The sequence below is a fragment of the Callithrix jacchus genome, chromosome 1 (genome assembly GCF_049354715.1).
Source record: "Callithrix jacchus isolate 240 chromosome 1, calJac240_pri, whole genome shotgun sequence".
NCBI lineage: Eukaryota > Metazoa > Chordata > Mammalia > Primates > Cebidae > Callithrix > Callithrix jacchus.
In genome coordinates this window covers 40,836,204-40,850,304 of record NC_133502.1, presented here as the reverse complement: position 1 = coordinate 40,850,304, position 14,101 = coordinate 40,836,204, and the positions used below count along the sequence as shown (strand labels likewise).

Here is a 14,101-nt window from a genome sequence, read left to right as displayed (position 1 = left end):
CAACCGTTGTGCTCAGCATGACAGTTATACTCATTGAATTTTTCAAGTCAGGATTTCTATGTCTGCTCTAGTCTTGGGCGCATTTTGGTTAGGGTCATTCAGCCTCCCACCACTTGCTTCTCTGGGCACTATCAAGAAAGGGGCATTGCACATAGATTATAGAGAACAGAGCCTCTGAAATGACTTATTTCATTGAGGCATTTTCTGGGGAGGCTATTGTGAGCAAGAGGCAACCTTCCCTTTATGGCACAATGACCAATTTCATTCTTTTGAACAGATTTTTACATCGTCTGCTCTAAGATAGAACTGGGTTTCCCTTTGCCCCCAGCTCCTCAGTGGGTATAGTTCCTTGGCTTGTTATGCATATATCCAGTCCCTTACTCTGTCATGCCTCTAGCTACTTGGATGATACCCAGATGTCCAGAAACAAAGCTTTGGCTTGACCAAACTGATGATAGACCTGCCACGTGCATGGCTTGTAGACTGTGCAATAACCTGTCCCAACCCCTTATACTCTTGCTAAGGGTCTTTGATAGAAACAAACTGTGAATAATGTCTCCTGGCTAGCTAGTGTTTCCCAACCCTCTGGATCTGCCCCTCTGGTGTCTGATATTAGTAGAAAGGTAATGCTCCATTTTTTGCCCAAAGTGTCTATATCTTTTGAAACCGTTCCTCAGACTGTTCGCCTGTTCTCACCAAAGCCAGAATGCATGCATTAGATTTCTCAACACTTCCTTCTGTTTGGTCCTAGCCTCCTTTCCCTCTCTAATAGTCACATTGTAGAGGGTCTTAAATGCCAGATTGAGAAACAGGTATATGGTTGGGTCATGTCAGCAGGGGAGGTTGTGTCCCCAAAGATGATTAAGCAGAGAATGTGGAATGGATTGAAAAGGGAGGACATTTTAAGATGGGGACCAGATAGTCTAAGACAATTCACAGCGAATTGTGAATTGTAAGCCAAATTTGGCCCACTTTTTTATTTGTAAATAAAGTTTAATTGGGACATAGTCACATTCATTCCTTTATGTATTTTCTATGGCAACTTTTGGGCTACCAAGAAGAGTCGAGTAGTTGTGACAGAGATCATATAGTATGCAAAGTCCCAAAATGTGATTATCTGGTTCTGTACCGGAAAGTTTGCAGGCCCTGGTCTGCATGACAATTATTAAGAAAGAGGTTAGCAATAAGAGTGAAGATAATATTAATGAGGGGCATTGGAAATTTTATTGTAATTTTCTGACAAATGCCTAAAAGATTTTATGTCCAAATCCACTTCAGGTATTGTGTTTGACTTTTGGAGTAGTTTTGCCAGTGTGAGCTACAGGCACTCCAAAACTAGTGGCAAGAACAAAGAACCTATTCTGATATTCAAATTTGTTAGAAAATAATAAATTTTTGCCTTTGAAACATGGCTCACCTTTCACATGATTTGGAAACTCTATGATTTTGGAAATAAAGTACACAGTCAACTGGCAAATGGAATAATTCCAAATAGTGAATGTAGAAGACATGTTCCAAATGTTTACTAAAGTAGAACTTCAATGAAAGTGGGAAAAATTATAGAATTCTAAGAAGTAAGAGCAATGGATATACTTGAACTTTCTAGAGCAAAAAAGAAAAAGCTATCTGGAAAAACATAAGTAGGCAGGTAGATAGATAAATTAGATAGATACATAGATAAGATAGATGGATGGATAGAAACGTATAATTTAACCGAAATTCTTCTCTCTACAATCCAATCCATTTCTTTCTTTGCTGTGACCTTTCCCCTATTAGTTGATTAACATGCACTGTCATAGGGGAGAGATTACATCAAATATATGGAATAAAATATCAGTACCTTGGTTTCTGAGTTACAAAATAAGCTCCTGAGACTCAGCAGTGACAGATTCTTGAAAGCAAGGGCTTTTGACCAGTAAGGATTGGAATACTGTATTTTAAAAAGGCTAATCCCAGAAGATATCTAGTTTCTGCTATAATTAATAGTTAGGAAATATGATAGGAGTCTATCCTTGGAGATTAGGTAGGGATTGTCTAAGTTGGGGGAGAAAAACTCGAGAGAATATGACTTTGTTTTAGAAAATTGTAGAAAATTACTGTCTCCTAAGAGAGTAATGCCAGATCAACACAATATCACAAGAGAGTAACACTATTATCAATACAAATTTCTAAAACAAAGAAAGTTCAAAGCTCAGTTCCATAACCTGGAACTGAAATATAAGTTAATAGAGTTACAGAACCGCTATCTGTACTTGGGGAAGGAAAGTGCAGGATACTGAAAGGACCTGTGTCTTGTGTTTCAGATAGTGAGCAGGGATTTGCAAAGCCTTGTAGAGAAGCCCTGTGTTCTCTTTTCTTTTTTCTTTTCTTTCTTTCCTTTTCTCTCTTTCTTTCTTTTCTCCTTTCCTTCTCCTTCCCTTTCTCCTTCCCTCTTTCCATCTGTCCTTCCCTCCCTCCCTTCCTCCCTCCTTCTCTTCCTTCATTCTTTCCTTCCTTCCTTCTCTCCTTGCTTCCCTCCTTCCCTTCATTCCCTTCTTTTCTTCTTTCTTTCTTTCTTTTTCTCTTTCTTCCTCTCTTTCTTTCTTCCTCCCTCCCTCCCTTCCTTCCCTTTTCTTTTATTCTCTTCTCTTTTTCTCTCTCGCTTTCCCTTCCCTTCTTTCCCCTTCCCTTCCTCTCTTTCTCTTCTTTCTTTCTTTCTTTCTTTCTTTTCTTTCTTTCTCTTTTTTTCTCTCTTTCTCTTTCTTTTCCTTTCCTTTCCTTCCTTTCTTTTCTTTTGTTTTCTTTTCTTTCTCAGGGTATCCCTCTGTCACCCAGGCTGGAGTACAGTGGTGCAGTCTTCGCTCTCTGAAGCCTCTACCTACTGGGGACAAGCAATCCTCCCACCTTAGCCTCCCACATAGCTGGGAGTACAGGCACGTGCCACCATGTCCGGCTTTGTTTTTGTATTTTTTGTAGAGATGGGGTTTCTCCATGTTGCCCAGGCTGGTCTCAAAATTCCTGGGCTCAAGCGATGCACCTGCCTTGGCCTCTCAAAGTGCTAGAATTACAAGAACGAGCCATGGCACCCAGCCTGTGTTATGTATGATTTCTAAGATATCGAGTAGCAATGACCACAGAAGTTACCTGGGCAGGTGGATTTCAGGGCAGCTCCACAATTTCAAGAGAGTAGCCATTTGTCTTTCCTGTCCTTCAGTTTCAGGGTATGGATGTAGCTACTCTAGTCTTGGGTGCATTTTAGGGTCATTCAGCCTCTCGCCACTTGTTTCTGGAGAGCTGGAGAATCAAAAATCTTGTTGTTGGAAAGTGGTGGATATAAAAGCCATGGGCTCAGGGAGACCATATGACCTGTAGAATATCTCATTTAAGACCGACAAGAATAAAGGCAAACAAAGTGCAGTGTAAACAGATGATGCGGGAGAGGACGCACATCCTCCCCAGTGTGGTGCTGCTAGAGCTGGACCAAAACCTAGGTAGAATTCTAGAGAAGGAGAACCTAATTGACTGGAAATTTTTAATTTATCTGAGAAAATACTGCGGGGACTCTAAAAATTCTGATTAGAATGATTTTACATTTAATTGAATATGACTAAGTTCTTGCATATAGACTAAATGATTATTTTGACATAAGAACTCATATTTTAAAAATATATAGCAGAGATTTTGTACTCTGAGTATTTGTAATCACCATTTATAGATCAAGAAAATTTTCAAAGTTGTTTTTCTTTAGGTTGTAAGATTATGCCATTTACTTTTGTATATATATATATTATGTTATACATACCACATTTTTAAAACAGATATGTCTTATTTTAATAAATATGAGCACTAATCGGTTCCAAAAGTATTTAAGTGGCTTTAAAGCCAAAAAAAAAAAAAATTGTGTACTGATTGTACTAAGAGAATTTTAGTCATGTCTTTATACTGAGAACACGACTCTCAATTGTGACTATATTCTGGAAAAGGGAAAGCAACTCTGTTTCTTTCAATGCATGCACGATGGTGTCTCTTTTAATCAAGCAGGATAGTGGGAATAGCCTGAGAGTGCACTTACAGCCCGGCAACCTGGGAAGAAAAGTGGGATAACCGACGGGTGTTATTACTGTGATTAGGTCATCCAAGCTGATTAATAAGAGACCGAGAGAGAGAGAGACAGAGAGAGAGAGTGCATGTGTGTGTGTAACAGACAGAGAGAAGGGGAGAGAGAGAGAGAGAGAGGGAGAGAGAGACAGAATGAATGGTGGTTGGGAGCACAATGGTTTCGATAGGTAAATACACAAGTTTTACCCCGCGGCACCATTGCTGTCATAGAGGACTTTCTAATACACCAAGTAAATTGCCCTGATGAATCATCTTACTGCTTGGCTTCTTAGTGTCAAAAACAACTCTGAACAAAATGGATATCTCATTTCAACATTTTGCAGAAGATTTATACCTTTAATACTCTCATTAAAGAATGAACAAAACCTTGAAACTGACCCAGAATTTCATTTTATGGCCCAATGGAGAACTGTTTTCTCAATAAGCATAAAATGCCTTTATCAATATTAATTTCCTAGGTTATTGATGATGATATGAAAAATTTATGATTACAATGAGTAAAAATATTGTGAGGATGTAGGATATTTTTTGACACAGTGCTGAAGTGAAATTGCTTTTATAGAACACTTGGTAGCACATTTAGAGTGCTGTTTACTAAAATTTAATCTGTCTATTTTTAAGTTGATTTAATAATCCATTTATTCTGATAATATAGTGACAAATAATGATATGTAACATGTACTTTATGTTAATTTATTAAAAATAAAAATTATGGGTGTGTGGAGTGGGAACTAGACAATTAATAGGCATATATTTGCAAATATCCTAGGCGGTAGAGAGGTTTATTCCTGTTGAATAGAAGACTGAAGAAATACATAAATCAGTTATCGTAAAACTAAATGAAAAGAAGCAGGAATTGAGATGTTTTCCTTTCTTTTTACTCAGGTACATATTTCAGGTATAATTATTACCCAAAGGGGCTACATTACATGGTTGATTTAGATTAGCTCAGCAGAAAGAATGTTACACTTCAAAGTTCAATAGGAATAGGCAATGACAATTTATGTCTTTACTACCAAAGAAACAAGGAGCTTTAGGAAGAAGATTAAATGTAACAACAGTTTAAAACATTTCAGTATTATTTATTGCTTTTCAAAATAAAATTGTCAAAATTGAAAACTAAGGCTATATATAAGGGAACTTGCATAAACTTCAGAAATAAAATACATGAAACTGGAGTTGGTAATTTATTTCTGCCTTAACAAATTTATTCTTTCTATTTTATTAATCAAACGTAGTTTGTGGAATTGTTTTGCTCTTTTCTTTTTTCTTTTCTTCCCAGACTTCCTATCGTATTGGCCACAGGCTGACACTTACTGACAGGTGTGTGTATGCATTTACAAACACTAGTGACACTTCATTAAGGAAATTCTTTGGAACAACACCGTTTGGCTATGCATATTAGCTGTAAATGTTAATAGAGCAGTTGTGTACTTTAAATTTTGCTGTGTTATTAGAGTTTTTCTTAAACGTACTTTCAATAACTGATCACTTTATTCTCAAAACAGCTCTATCATTTAGGGAGTTGGATATTATTCCCATTTGACGGATGAGGAAACTGGAGGCCAGAGTCATTATACATAGTTGACATCAGAGCCAAGCTAAGGGACTATGCTTTCTTTCACAGAGAAAAGAAATGGAAAAGGAGAGACTGGTGCTTATTTAAAGCTGAAGAATGATGATGGTTACTCATGTCCAAGCAAGGTCTAGAAGTCGAAGATTAAATTGTTCTGGACATCTTTCAGTCAAGTGTATCATTATCGATTCCCAGATATTCTTCTCTTATCAAAATTGTGACTGTGTTAAGAAGCTTTACCAGGTAGGCTTCTGAGAAGTGGAAAATTTTTAGGCTGAAAAATATCTGCACTATTTGTCATCTTTATCCAGGTAGACAGATTTTACTCCTGCTTAAAAGAAAAAAATCTTTGCATTGAAAAAAGAATTATCTTTGAGTGTTTCCTTTAAGACACAATTTAAGCACTATTTTAAGGGCATCTTCCTTCTTATTCATCAGGTATTTGTTGAGCACCTACAAGATACCAGAAATTCTGTTAGATCTGGGGATGGAACACAGCTCAGTAGAAAACAATCTAAATTCTATGATTCTTAAAAATAGGGTATCAGCACTATACAAATAAAGGACCACATTAATATACAATTAGAAAGTATAGATGTAATTGAAGAAATTAAAGAGTGTGATGATTAAGGCAGCTGATTTAGATTCAGGATCAGTGAAAAATTGACATTAAATTTCAGACCTGAAGGAAAATTAAGAATTAGGCCAAGTGGGGAAAAGAATTCCCCTGACGGAGCAGCAGACGTTGCCGAAGACAGAGGCTGCATCAAGTTGTTGAGTCTTACAGGCCAGGCTGACAAATTTGATTCTTTTTCCTGGGGAAAGTATTGAATAATTTTTAGTGGGCTATTACAAGGTTAAATTAGCATTTTTAGTTAATTTACTGCTAGACAAAACATGGATTGAAAGAGAATAAAGGAAGATTCAGAGAGTCTATATGAGAGATTGGGGTGACTTTTACTAGAACTGTGGCTGAGGAGATAGAGACACGAACCTATTCAAGTCAGAGCTATGTCACCAAAAAAATGAGCGCAGAATGGACAAACACTAATTATCATTTTGGCTAACCTTAACATTTTTTGTTAATAAGAAACAGTATTTTAGAATAAACCCATAGTCCAAAATATTAGAGGAATACTATTGTTTATGTGACTTCGCAGATCAGATACCAAAACTATGGATAGAAGTTCAAATGCTGGAACAAGGAACTTTTCAAAAATCCAGGTGTTTGGCACAGTGTTCAGAGGAAGGGAGTCCTAGCCTTGCTCAGTTTTGAGGCTGCATATTAAATCCTTAAAAAAACAACACTGTAAGTCCCATCCTGCCAGAGGTCAGAAAGTCCAATTCTGTTTGTTTTTAACAATTTTATTCCCCTGTAGTTTCCTGAGTAACCCAGAGAAAGCCAATGTGCTTCCCAAACCTGCCAGTTTGTAGGTGGGAACTTTCTCTGGGTAACCCCAGAGAGAGCTGATGTGCTTCCCAAATCTGTCCTTGTTCCCGCCAGACACCCTGGTCAACCAAGGGTGTCTAGACCACAGCATGGCCTTTGTCCATGTCACCCTGTGTGGTCTTGAGACTGGAATCTCTCAACAGTCTGGAACTTCTTTCTCATTTCCCCAATGCGGATTACATATTTTGGCCTCAGATTCTCCATGGTGATAAGTGACTCTATAATTCTTAAGAAGATTTTTCTGAAGGCTTGGGGATAACAGAAGAGATTTGCAATTCAGAGAGGAAAAAAACTGGAAACTATAAATAGTCCTTCTCCGTTCATAATGCAAGCTCCAGCAACAAGTATCACCTTTTCTCCCCAGCCTGTGGTCTGCAGCCTGGATACCTGAAGATACAGAACAAGACTTCCGGTTCCCAAAGTGACTCTTCTCTAATTATTTCTCACCTATCAGGAGCCCACCCCAGCCACCAAAGAAAAAAATGCATATCTCTTGGTGAAAAATATCCACAAGTGTACAACTTGATTCCTAGTGTAGACCATCTTAATATTATTTTGCAGGGAGTTTTAGCCTCTTGATCCTAGGTCTGTCCATCATAGGGTGGAATGTGTGCTTTACTTTTGTCAAGGCAAAGAAGACTTAAAGTGATTACCCTTGAACAAAATGATAATTGCCCTCCCGTGTGGTTTCTACCTTTAGAAAAACAGTTACCTGATCAAAGCGTCAAAAATTCTTGGGTTTGTATTGGTTTCCTAGGGCTGCTATAACAAAGTACCATGAAATAGCTTCGACAACAGAAATGTATAGTCTCACAGTTCTGAAGATAATACACACAATTCTAGAAGTCTGAGATCAAGGTGTCAGCAGGGTTGGTTCTTTCTAAGTGCTGTGAGGTTCATTAATTTGACTACTCGAAGGAACGTGGCTCCATGCCTCTTCCTTGGCTTCTGATGGCTTGTGGCAATCTTGGGTGTTCCTGGCTTCTAGAAGCATCCTCTTAATCTCTGCCTTCATCTTCACGTGGTGTTTTCCCTGTAGGGATTCACGTTGTCTTCCCTGTATGTATGTGTCTGTGTCAAATTTTCCCCTTTATAAGGACATCAGTCATAATGGATGACAAGCCTACCCTCCCCCAGAATGACCTCATCTTAACTTAACTAATTACATCTGGAACTGTCCTGTTTCCAAATAAAGTCAAATTCTTAGGTGCTGCGGACTAGGACTTCAACACACGAATATTTGCAGGGACACGCTTAACCCATAACAGGGTCTTATCTCATTGGAGCACCTAGGCGATGAGATAGTGTGAATTGTGTCATCTTACATCATGACTTGACTAGCAAATCACCAGGAACAAAATCTTGAGTGCACTTGGCCTGGGAGGGAAAAGGACCATAGGGAAAATTGCCTCCTGCCTGCTCTGTGAAGATTTCATTGAAGAAGTACTTACTCCATAAGAAGGAGGGAGAAGTGGTGGCCACAGGCAATTTCATTATCCCAAGGTTTATTTTATTTTCTTTTTTAAGACAGGGTCTTGCTCTGTTGCCAGGCTGGAGTGCAGTAGCACCATCATTGCTCACTGCAGCCTCAAACTCCTGGGTTCAAGCAATCTTCTCACCTCAGCCTCCCGAGTAGCTGGGACTATAGGTGTGTGTCATCAGGCCTGACTAATATTTTTTCCTTCTAATAACCTAGTTGTTTTATTTTGGTTTATGAAAATACTACACAATCATTGTAGAGCATGAACAAAATATAAGTAATTGCAGAGGAGGAAAATAAGGCATAATCTTAATACCTGAAATGACCAGAGTTTAATGTGGAATCATGTAGTTTATTAAAAATTGAAATAATTTTAGATAAAGTTTTGTATCCTGCCTTATCCACTTACTACTATTATAAACATTTAAAAATACAATAATATGCTTCAATACTATGTGTTTGTTTTTTTATTTCCTAATGACTGTATGGCATTTTATTAACAAATACATTGTAATCTATTTAATCATTCTTCTCTCAAAATTTTTCTTGAGATTAATTCTATGTTTATTATTATTTCTATATTTATATTAAAAATATCAGGGCAGTGAAGATTGTTGTACATAAATCTTGTATACATCTCTAATTATTTTGCTATGTACATTCCTAGAAGTGGAGTCACAAGTCCTATTTTTTTTTCATTAAGAATAAGAATTAGAGAGGTATTTATTGATAATGAGCTATTTTTAAGGTAAAAATTTTTAAGCCAGGCCCGGTGCCTCACACCTGTAGTCCCAGCACTTTGGGAGGCCAAGGCGGGCAGATCACAAGGTCAAGAGATCAAGACCATCCCCAAACCCGTTTCTACCAAACATTACAGAAGTTAGTTGGGCTTGATGGCCCACACCTGCAGTCCCAGCCACTCTGGAAGCTGAGGCAGAAGAATCACTTGAACACAGGAGGAGAGGGGGACCGTGCCATTGCACTTCAGCCTGGCGACAGAGTGAGACCCTGTCTCAAAAAAAAAAAAAAAAGTATAATTTTTTATAACAAAAACTATGAGGATTCTGGTTTAAAATGTCTTTGAAGTAGTAATCCAAATACAAATCAGTTCAAACTTCCTATTAAAATACTGTACTCTTTATCAGGAGGGGAAATGAAAACTCATAACAACATAAAAAATTATGGTTAATATGTAACTTTTTGTCACAATATGAGAGGCATTTAAATAGTTATAGGCTTCTTATAAGTTACGACTAACAAAATATATTGTAATACTTCAGATAAGCAAGCCCAAGTGCCTCAACAAAGGTGACACTTCCCCTAAATATAGAATAAGAATGCACATTTAAAACTATATGTTAAGAATAGAATTTTAAAGAACTCAGTTTAACTGTTTCCTCAGCAAAGCTTTTGATTTGTGCTGCAATTGTAACTTCCCAGAAGAGTAATTTACATGTTGCGCTCTGTCAGATAATACTTATTTTGCCGATCCCTTTTCAACATCAGACAGATGGAACACAAATTCCAAATTGAGGAGTAAAACATTTCATTGCTGTTCTATTTACTTGTTTTTCTTTTTATAATAATGTTGAACTTTTTAAAAAAATTTGCATTTCTGTTTGTGTGAATTGCCCTTCATGTTCTTTGTTTTTTATTCAGCATTTTAATGATGTTTTTTCTTATTGATTTTTGAAAACCCTTTTTTAACTTGGCACATATTAATTGAGGTTATTTATATTAATTAATTTATTTTCTTATACTTTAAGTTATGGGGTACATGTGCAGAACGTGCAGGTTTGTTACATAGGTATACACGTGCCACAGTGGTTTGCTGCACCCATCAACCTGTCATCTACATTAAGTATTTCTCCTAATGCTGTCCCTCCCCTAGGCCCTGACCCCCTGACAGGCTCTGGTGTGTGTGATGTTCCCCTCCCTGTGTCCATGTGTCCTCACTGTTCAACTCCCACTTATGAGTGAGAACATGTGGTGTTTGGTTTTCTATTCCTGTGTTAGTTCGCTGAGAATGATGGTTTCCAGCTTCATCCATGTCCTTGCAAAGGACATGAACTCATCATTTTTTATGGCTGCATAGTATTCCATGGTGTATATGTGCCATATTTAATTTATCCAGTTTATCATTGATGGGCATTTGGGTTGGTTCCAAGTCTTTGTTATTGTGGACAGTGCCACAGTAAACATATGTGTGGATGTGTCTTTATAGTAGAATGATTTATAATCCTTTGGGTATATACCCAGTAATGGGATTGGTGGGTAAAATGATATTTCTAGTTCTAGATGCTTGAGGAATCACCACATTGTCTTTCACAATGTTTGAACTAATTTACACTCCCACTAAAAGTATAATTTCTCCACATCCTCTCCAGCCCCTGTTTTTCCTGACTTTTTAGTGATCATCATTCTAACTGGCATGAAATGGTATCTCAATGTGGTTTTGATTTGCATTTCTCTAATGACCAGTGATGATGAGCTTTTTTTCATGTTTATTGACTGCATAAATGTCTTCTTTTGTGAAGTGTCTGTTCATATCCTTTGCCCACTTTTTGATGGGTTTGTTCATTTTTTTCTTATAAATTAGTTTAAGTTCTTTGTTGATTCTGGATATTAGCCCTTTTTCAGATGGATAGATTGCAAAAATTTTCTCCCATCCTGTAGGTTGCTTGTTCACTCTGATGATAGTTTCTTTTGCCGTGCAGAAGCTTATTAGTTTAATTAGATCCCATTTGTCTATTTTGGCTTTTGTCGCCATTGCTTTATGTGTTTTAGTCATGAAGTCCTTGCCCATGCCTATTCCTGAATGATATTGCCTAGGTTTTTTTCCTAGGGTGTTTATGGTTTTAGGTCTTACATTTAAGTCTTTAATCCATCTTGAGTGAATTTTTATAAGGAAGGGATTCAGTTTCACCTTTCTGCATATGGCTAGCCAGTTTTCCCAACACCATTTACTGAACAGGAAATCCTTTCCTGATTGCTTGTTTTTGTCAGGTTTGTCAAAGATCAGATGCTTTTAGTTGTGTGGTGTTATTTCTGAGGCCTCTGTTCTGTTCCATTGGTCTATATATCTGTTTTGGTACCAGTACCATGCTGTTTTATTACTGTAGCCTTGTGGTATAGTTTGAAGTCAAGTAGCATGATGCCTCCAGCTTTGTTGCTTTTACTTAGGATTGTCTTGGCTATGTAGGCTCTTTTTTGGTTTCATATCAAATTTAAAGTAGTTTTTTTCTAATTCTGTGAAGAAAGTCAATGGTAGCTTGATGGGGATTGCAATGAATCTATAAATTACTTTGGGTACTATGCTCAATTTAACAATATTGATTCTTCCTATTCATGAGCATGGAATGTTTTTCCATTTGTGTGTGTCCTTTCTTATTTCCTTGAGCAGTGGTTTGTAGTTCTCCTTGAAGAGGTCCTTCACATCTCTTGTAAGTTGTATTTTAGGTATTTTGTTCTCTTCATAGCAATTATGAATGGGAGTTCACTCATGCTTTGGCTCTCTTTTTGTCTATTATTGGTGTATAGGAATGCTTATGATTTTTGCATATTGATTTTGTATCCTGAGACTTTGCTGAAGTTGCTTATCAGCTTAAGGAGATTTTGGGCTGAGATGATGGAATTTACTAAATATACAATCATGTCATCTGCAAACAGAGACAATTTGACTTCCTCTTTTCCTTGTTGGATATGCTTTATTTCTTCTCTTGCCTGATTTCCCTGACCAGAGCTTCCAATACTATGTTGAATAGGAATGGTGAGAGAGGGCATCCTTGTCTTCTATGGTTTTCAAAGGGAATATTTCCAGTTTTTGTCCATTCAGTATGATATTGGCTATGGGTTTTTCCCAAAACCCATAATAATAAGTAGCCAAAATAATAAGTAGCTCTTATTATTTTGAGATACATTCCATTAATACCTAGTTTATTGAGAGTTTTTTTGCATGAAGAGCTGTTAAATTTTGTCAAAGCCCTTTCTGCATCTATTGAGATAATCATGTGGTTTATGCCACTGGTTCTTTTTATGTGATGGATTATGTTAATTGATTTGCATATGTTAAACCAGCCTTGCATCCCAGGGATGAAGCTGACTTAATTGTGATAGATAAGCTTTTTGATCTGCTGCTGGATTCAGTTTCCCATTATTTTATTTTGGATTTTCACACTGATGTTCATCAGGGATGTTGGCCTAAAATTTTCTTTGTTTATTGTGCCTCTGCCAGTATTTGGTATCAGGATGACGCTGGCCTCATAAAATGAGTTAAGGAGGATTCCCTCTTTTTGTATTGTTTGGAATCATTTCAGAAGGAATGGTACCAGCTCATCTTTGTACCCCTGGTAGAACTCAGCTGTGAATTCATGTGTCCCTATACTTTTTTTGGGTGGTAGGCTGTTAATTGCTGCCTGAATTTCAGAACTTGTTATTAGTACATTCAGGAATTAGACTTCTTCTTGTTTCAGTCTTGGGAGGATGCATGTGTCCAGGAATTTATCCATTTCTTCTAGAATTTCTAGTTTATTTGTGTAGAGGTGTTTATAGCATTCTCTGATGGTAGTTTTTATTTCTGTTGGATCAGTGGTGATATCCCCTTTATCATTTTTTATTACATCTATTCGATTCTTCTGTCTTCTTTATTAGTCTGGCTAGTGGTATAGCTATTTTGTTGATCTTTTCAAAAAGCCAGCTCCAGGATTCATTGATTTTTTGAAGGTTTTTTTTGTGTCTCTATCTCCTTCAGTTCTGCTCTGATCTTAGTTGTTTCTTGTCTTCTGCTAGCTTTTGAATTTGTTTACTCTTGCTTCTCTAGCTCTTTTAATTGTGATGTTAGGGTGTCGGTTTTAGATCTATCCTACTTTCTCTTCTGGGCATTTAGTGATATAAATTTCCCTCTACACCCTGTTTTAGATGTGTCCCAGAGATTCTGGTACATACTGTCTTTGTTCCTATTGGCTTCAAAAAACATCTTTAATTCTCTCTTAATTTCATTATTTACACAGTAGTTAATCAGGAGCAGTTGTTCAGTTTCCATGTAGTTGTGTGGTTTTGAGTGAGTTTCTTAATCCTGTGTTCTAGTCTGATTGCACTGTGATCTGAGAGAATGTTATGACTTCTGTTCTTTTGCATTTGCTGGGGACTGTTTTACTTCCAATTATGTGGTCAATTTTAGAATAAGTGTGATGTGGTGCTGAGAAGAATGTATATTCTGTTGATTTTGGGTGGAGAGTTCTCTTGAGGCCTGTTAAGTCCGCTTGGTCCAGAGCTGAATTCAAGTCCTGAATATATCCTTGTTGATTTTCTGTCTTGTTGATCTAATGTTGATAGTGAGGTGTTAAAGTCCCCAACTATTATTGTGTGGGAGTCTAAATCTCTTTGTAGGTCTGTAAGAACTTGCTTTATGAATCTGAGTGATTCTGTATTGGGTGCGCATATATTTAGGATAGTTAGCTCGTCTCATTGCATTGATCCCTTTACTACTATATAATTC

General features: G+C 37.2%; 1 long non-coding RNA gene across 4 annotated transcripts in view; it reads left to right on the top strand.

Moving 5' to 3' along the window:
- LOC103788360 (uncharacterized) overlaps positions 1–14,101 on the top strand; it is a 413,224-nt gene that overhangs the window by 278,515 nt on the left and 120,608 nt on the right. The window contains exon 13 of one of the 4 annotated variants that reach the window (XR_013525691.1): positions 5,726–5,917. The exons of the other annotated variants lie outside the window; for them this stretch is intronic. This is a non-coding gene — a long non-coding RNA (uncharacterized LOC103788360). The remainder of the gene's footprint in view (positions 1–5,725; positions 5,918–14,101) is intronic. 4 annotated transcript variants of the gene reach the window in all.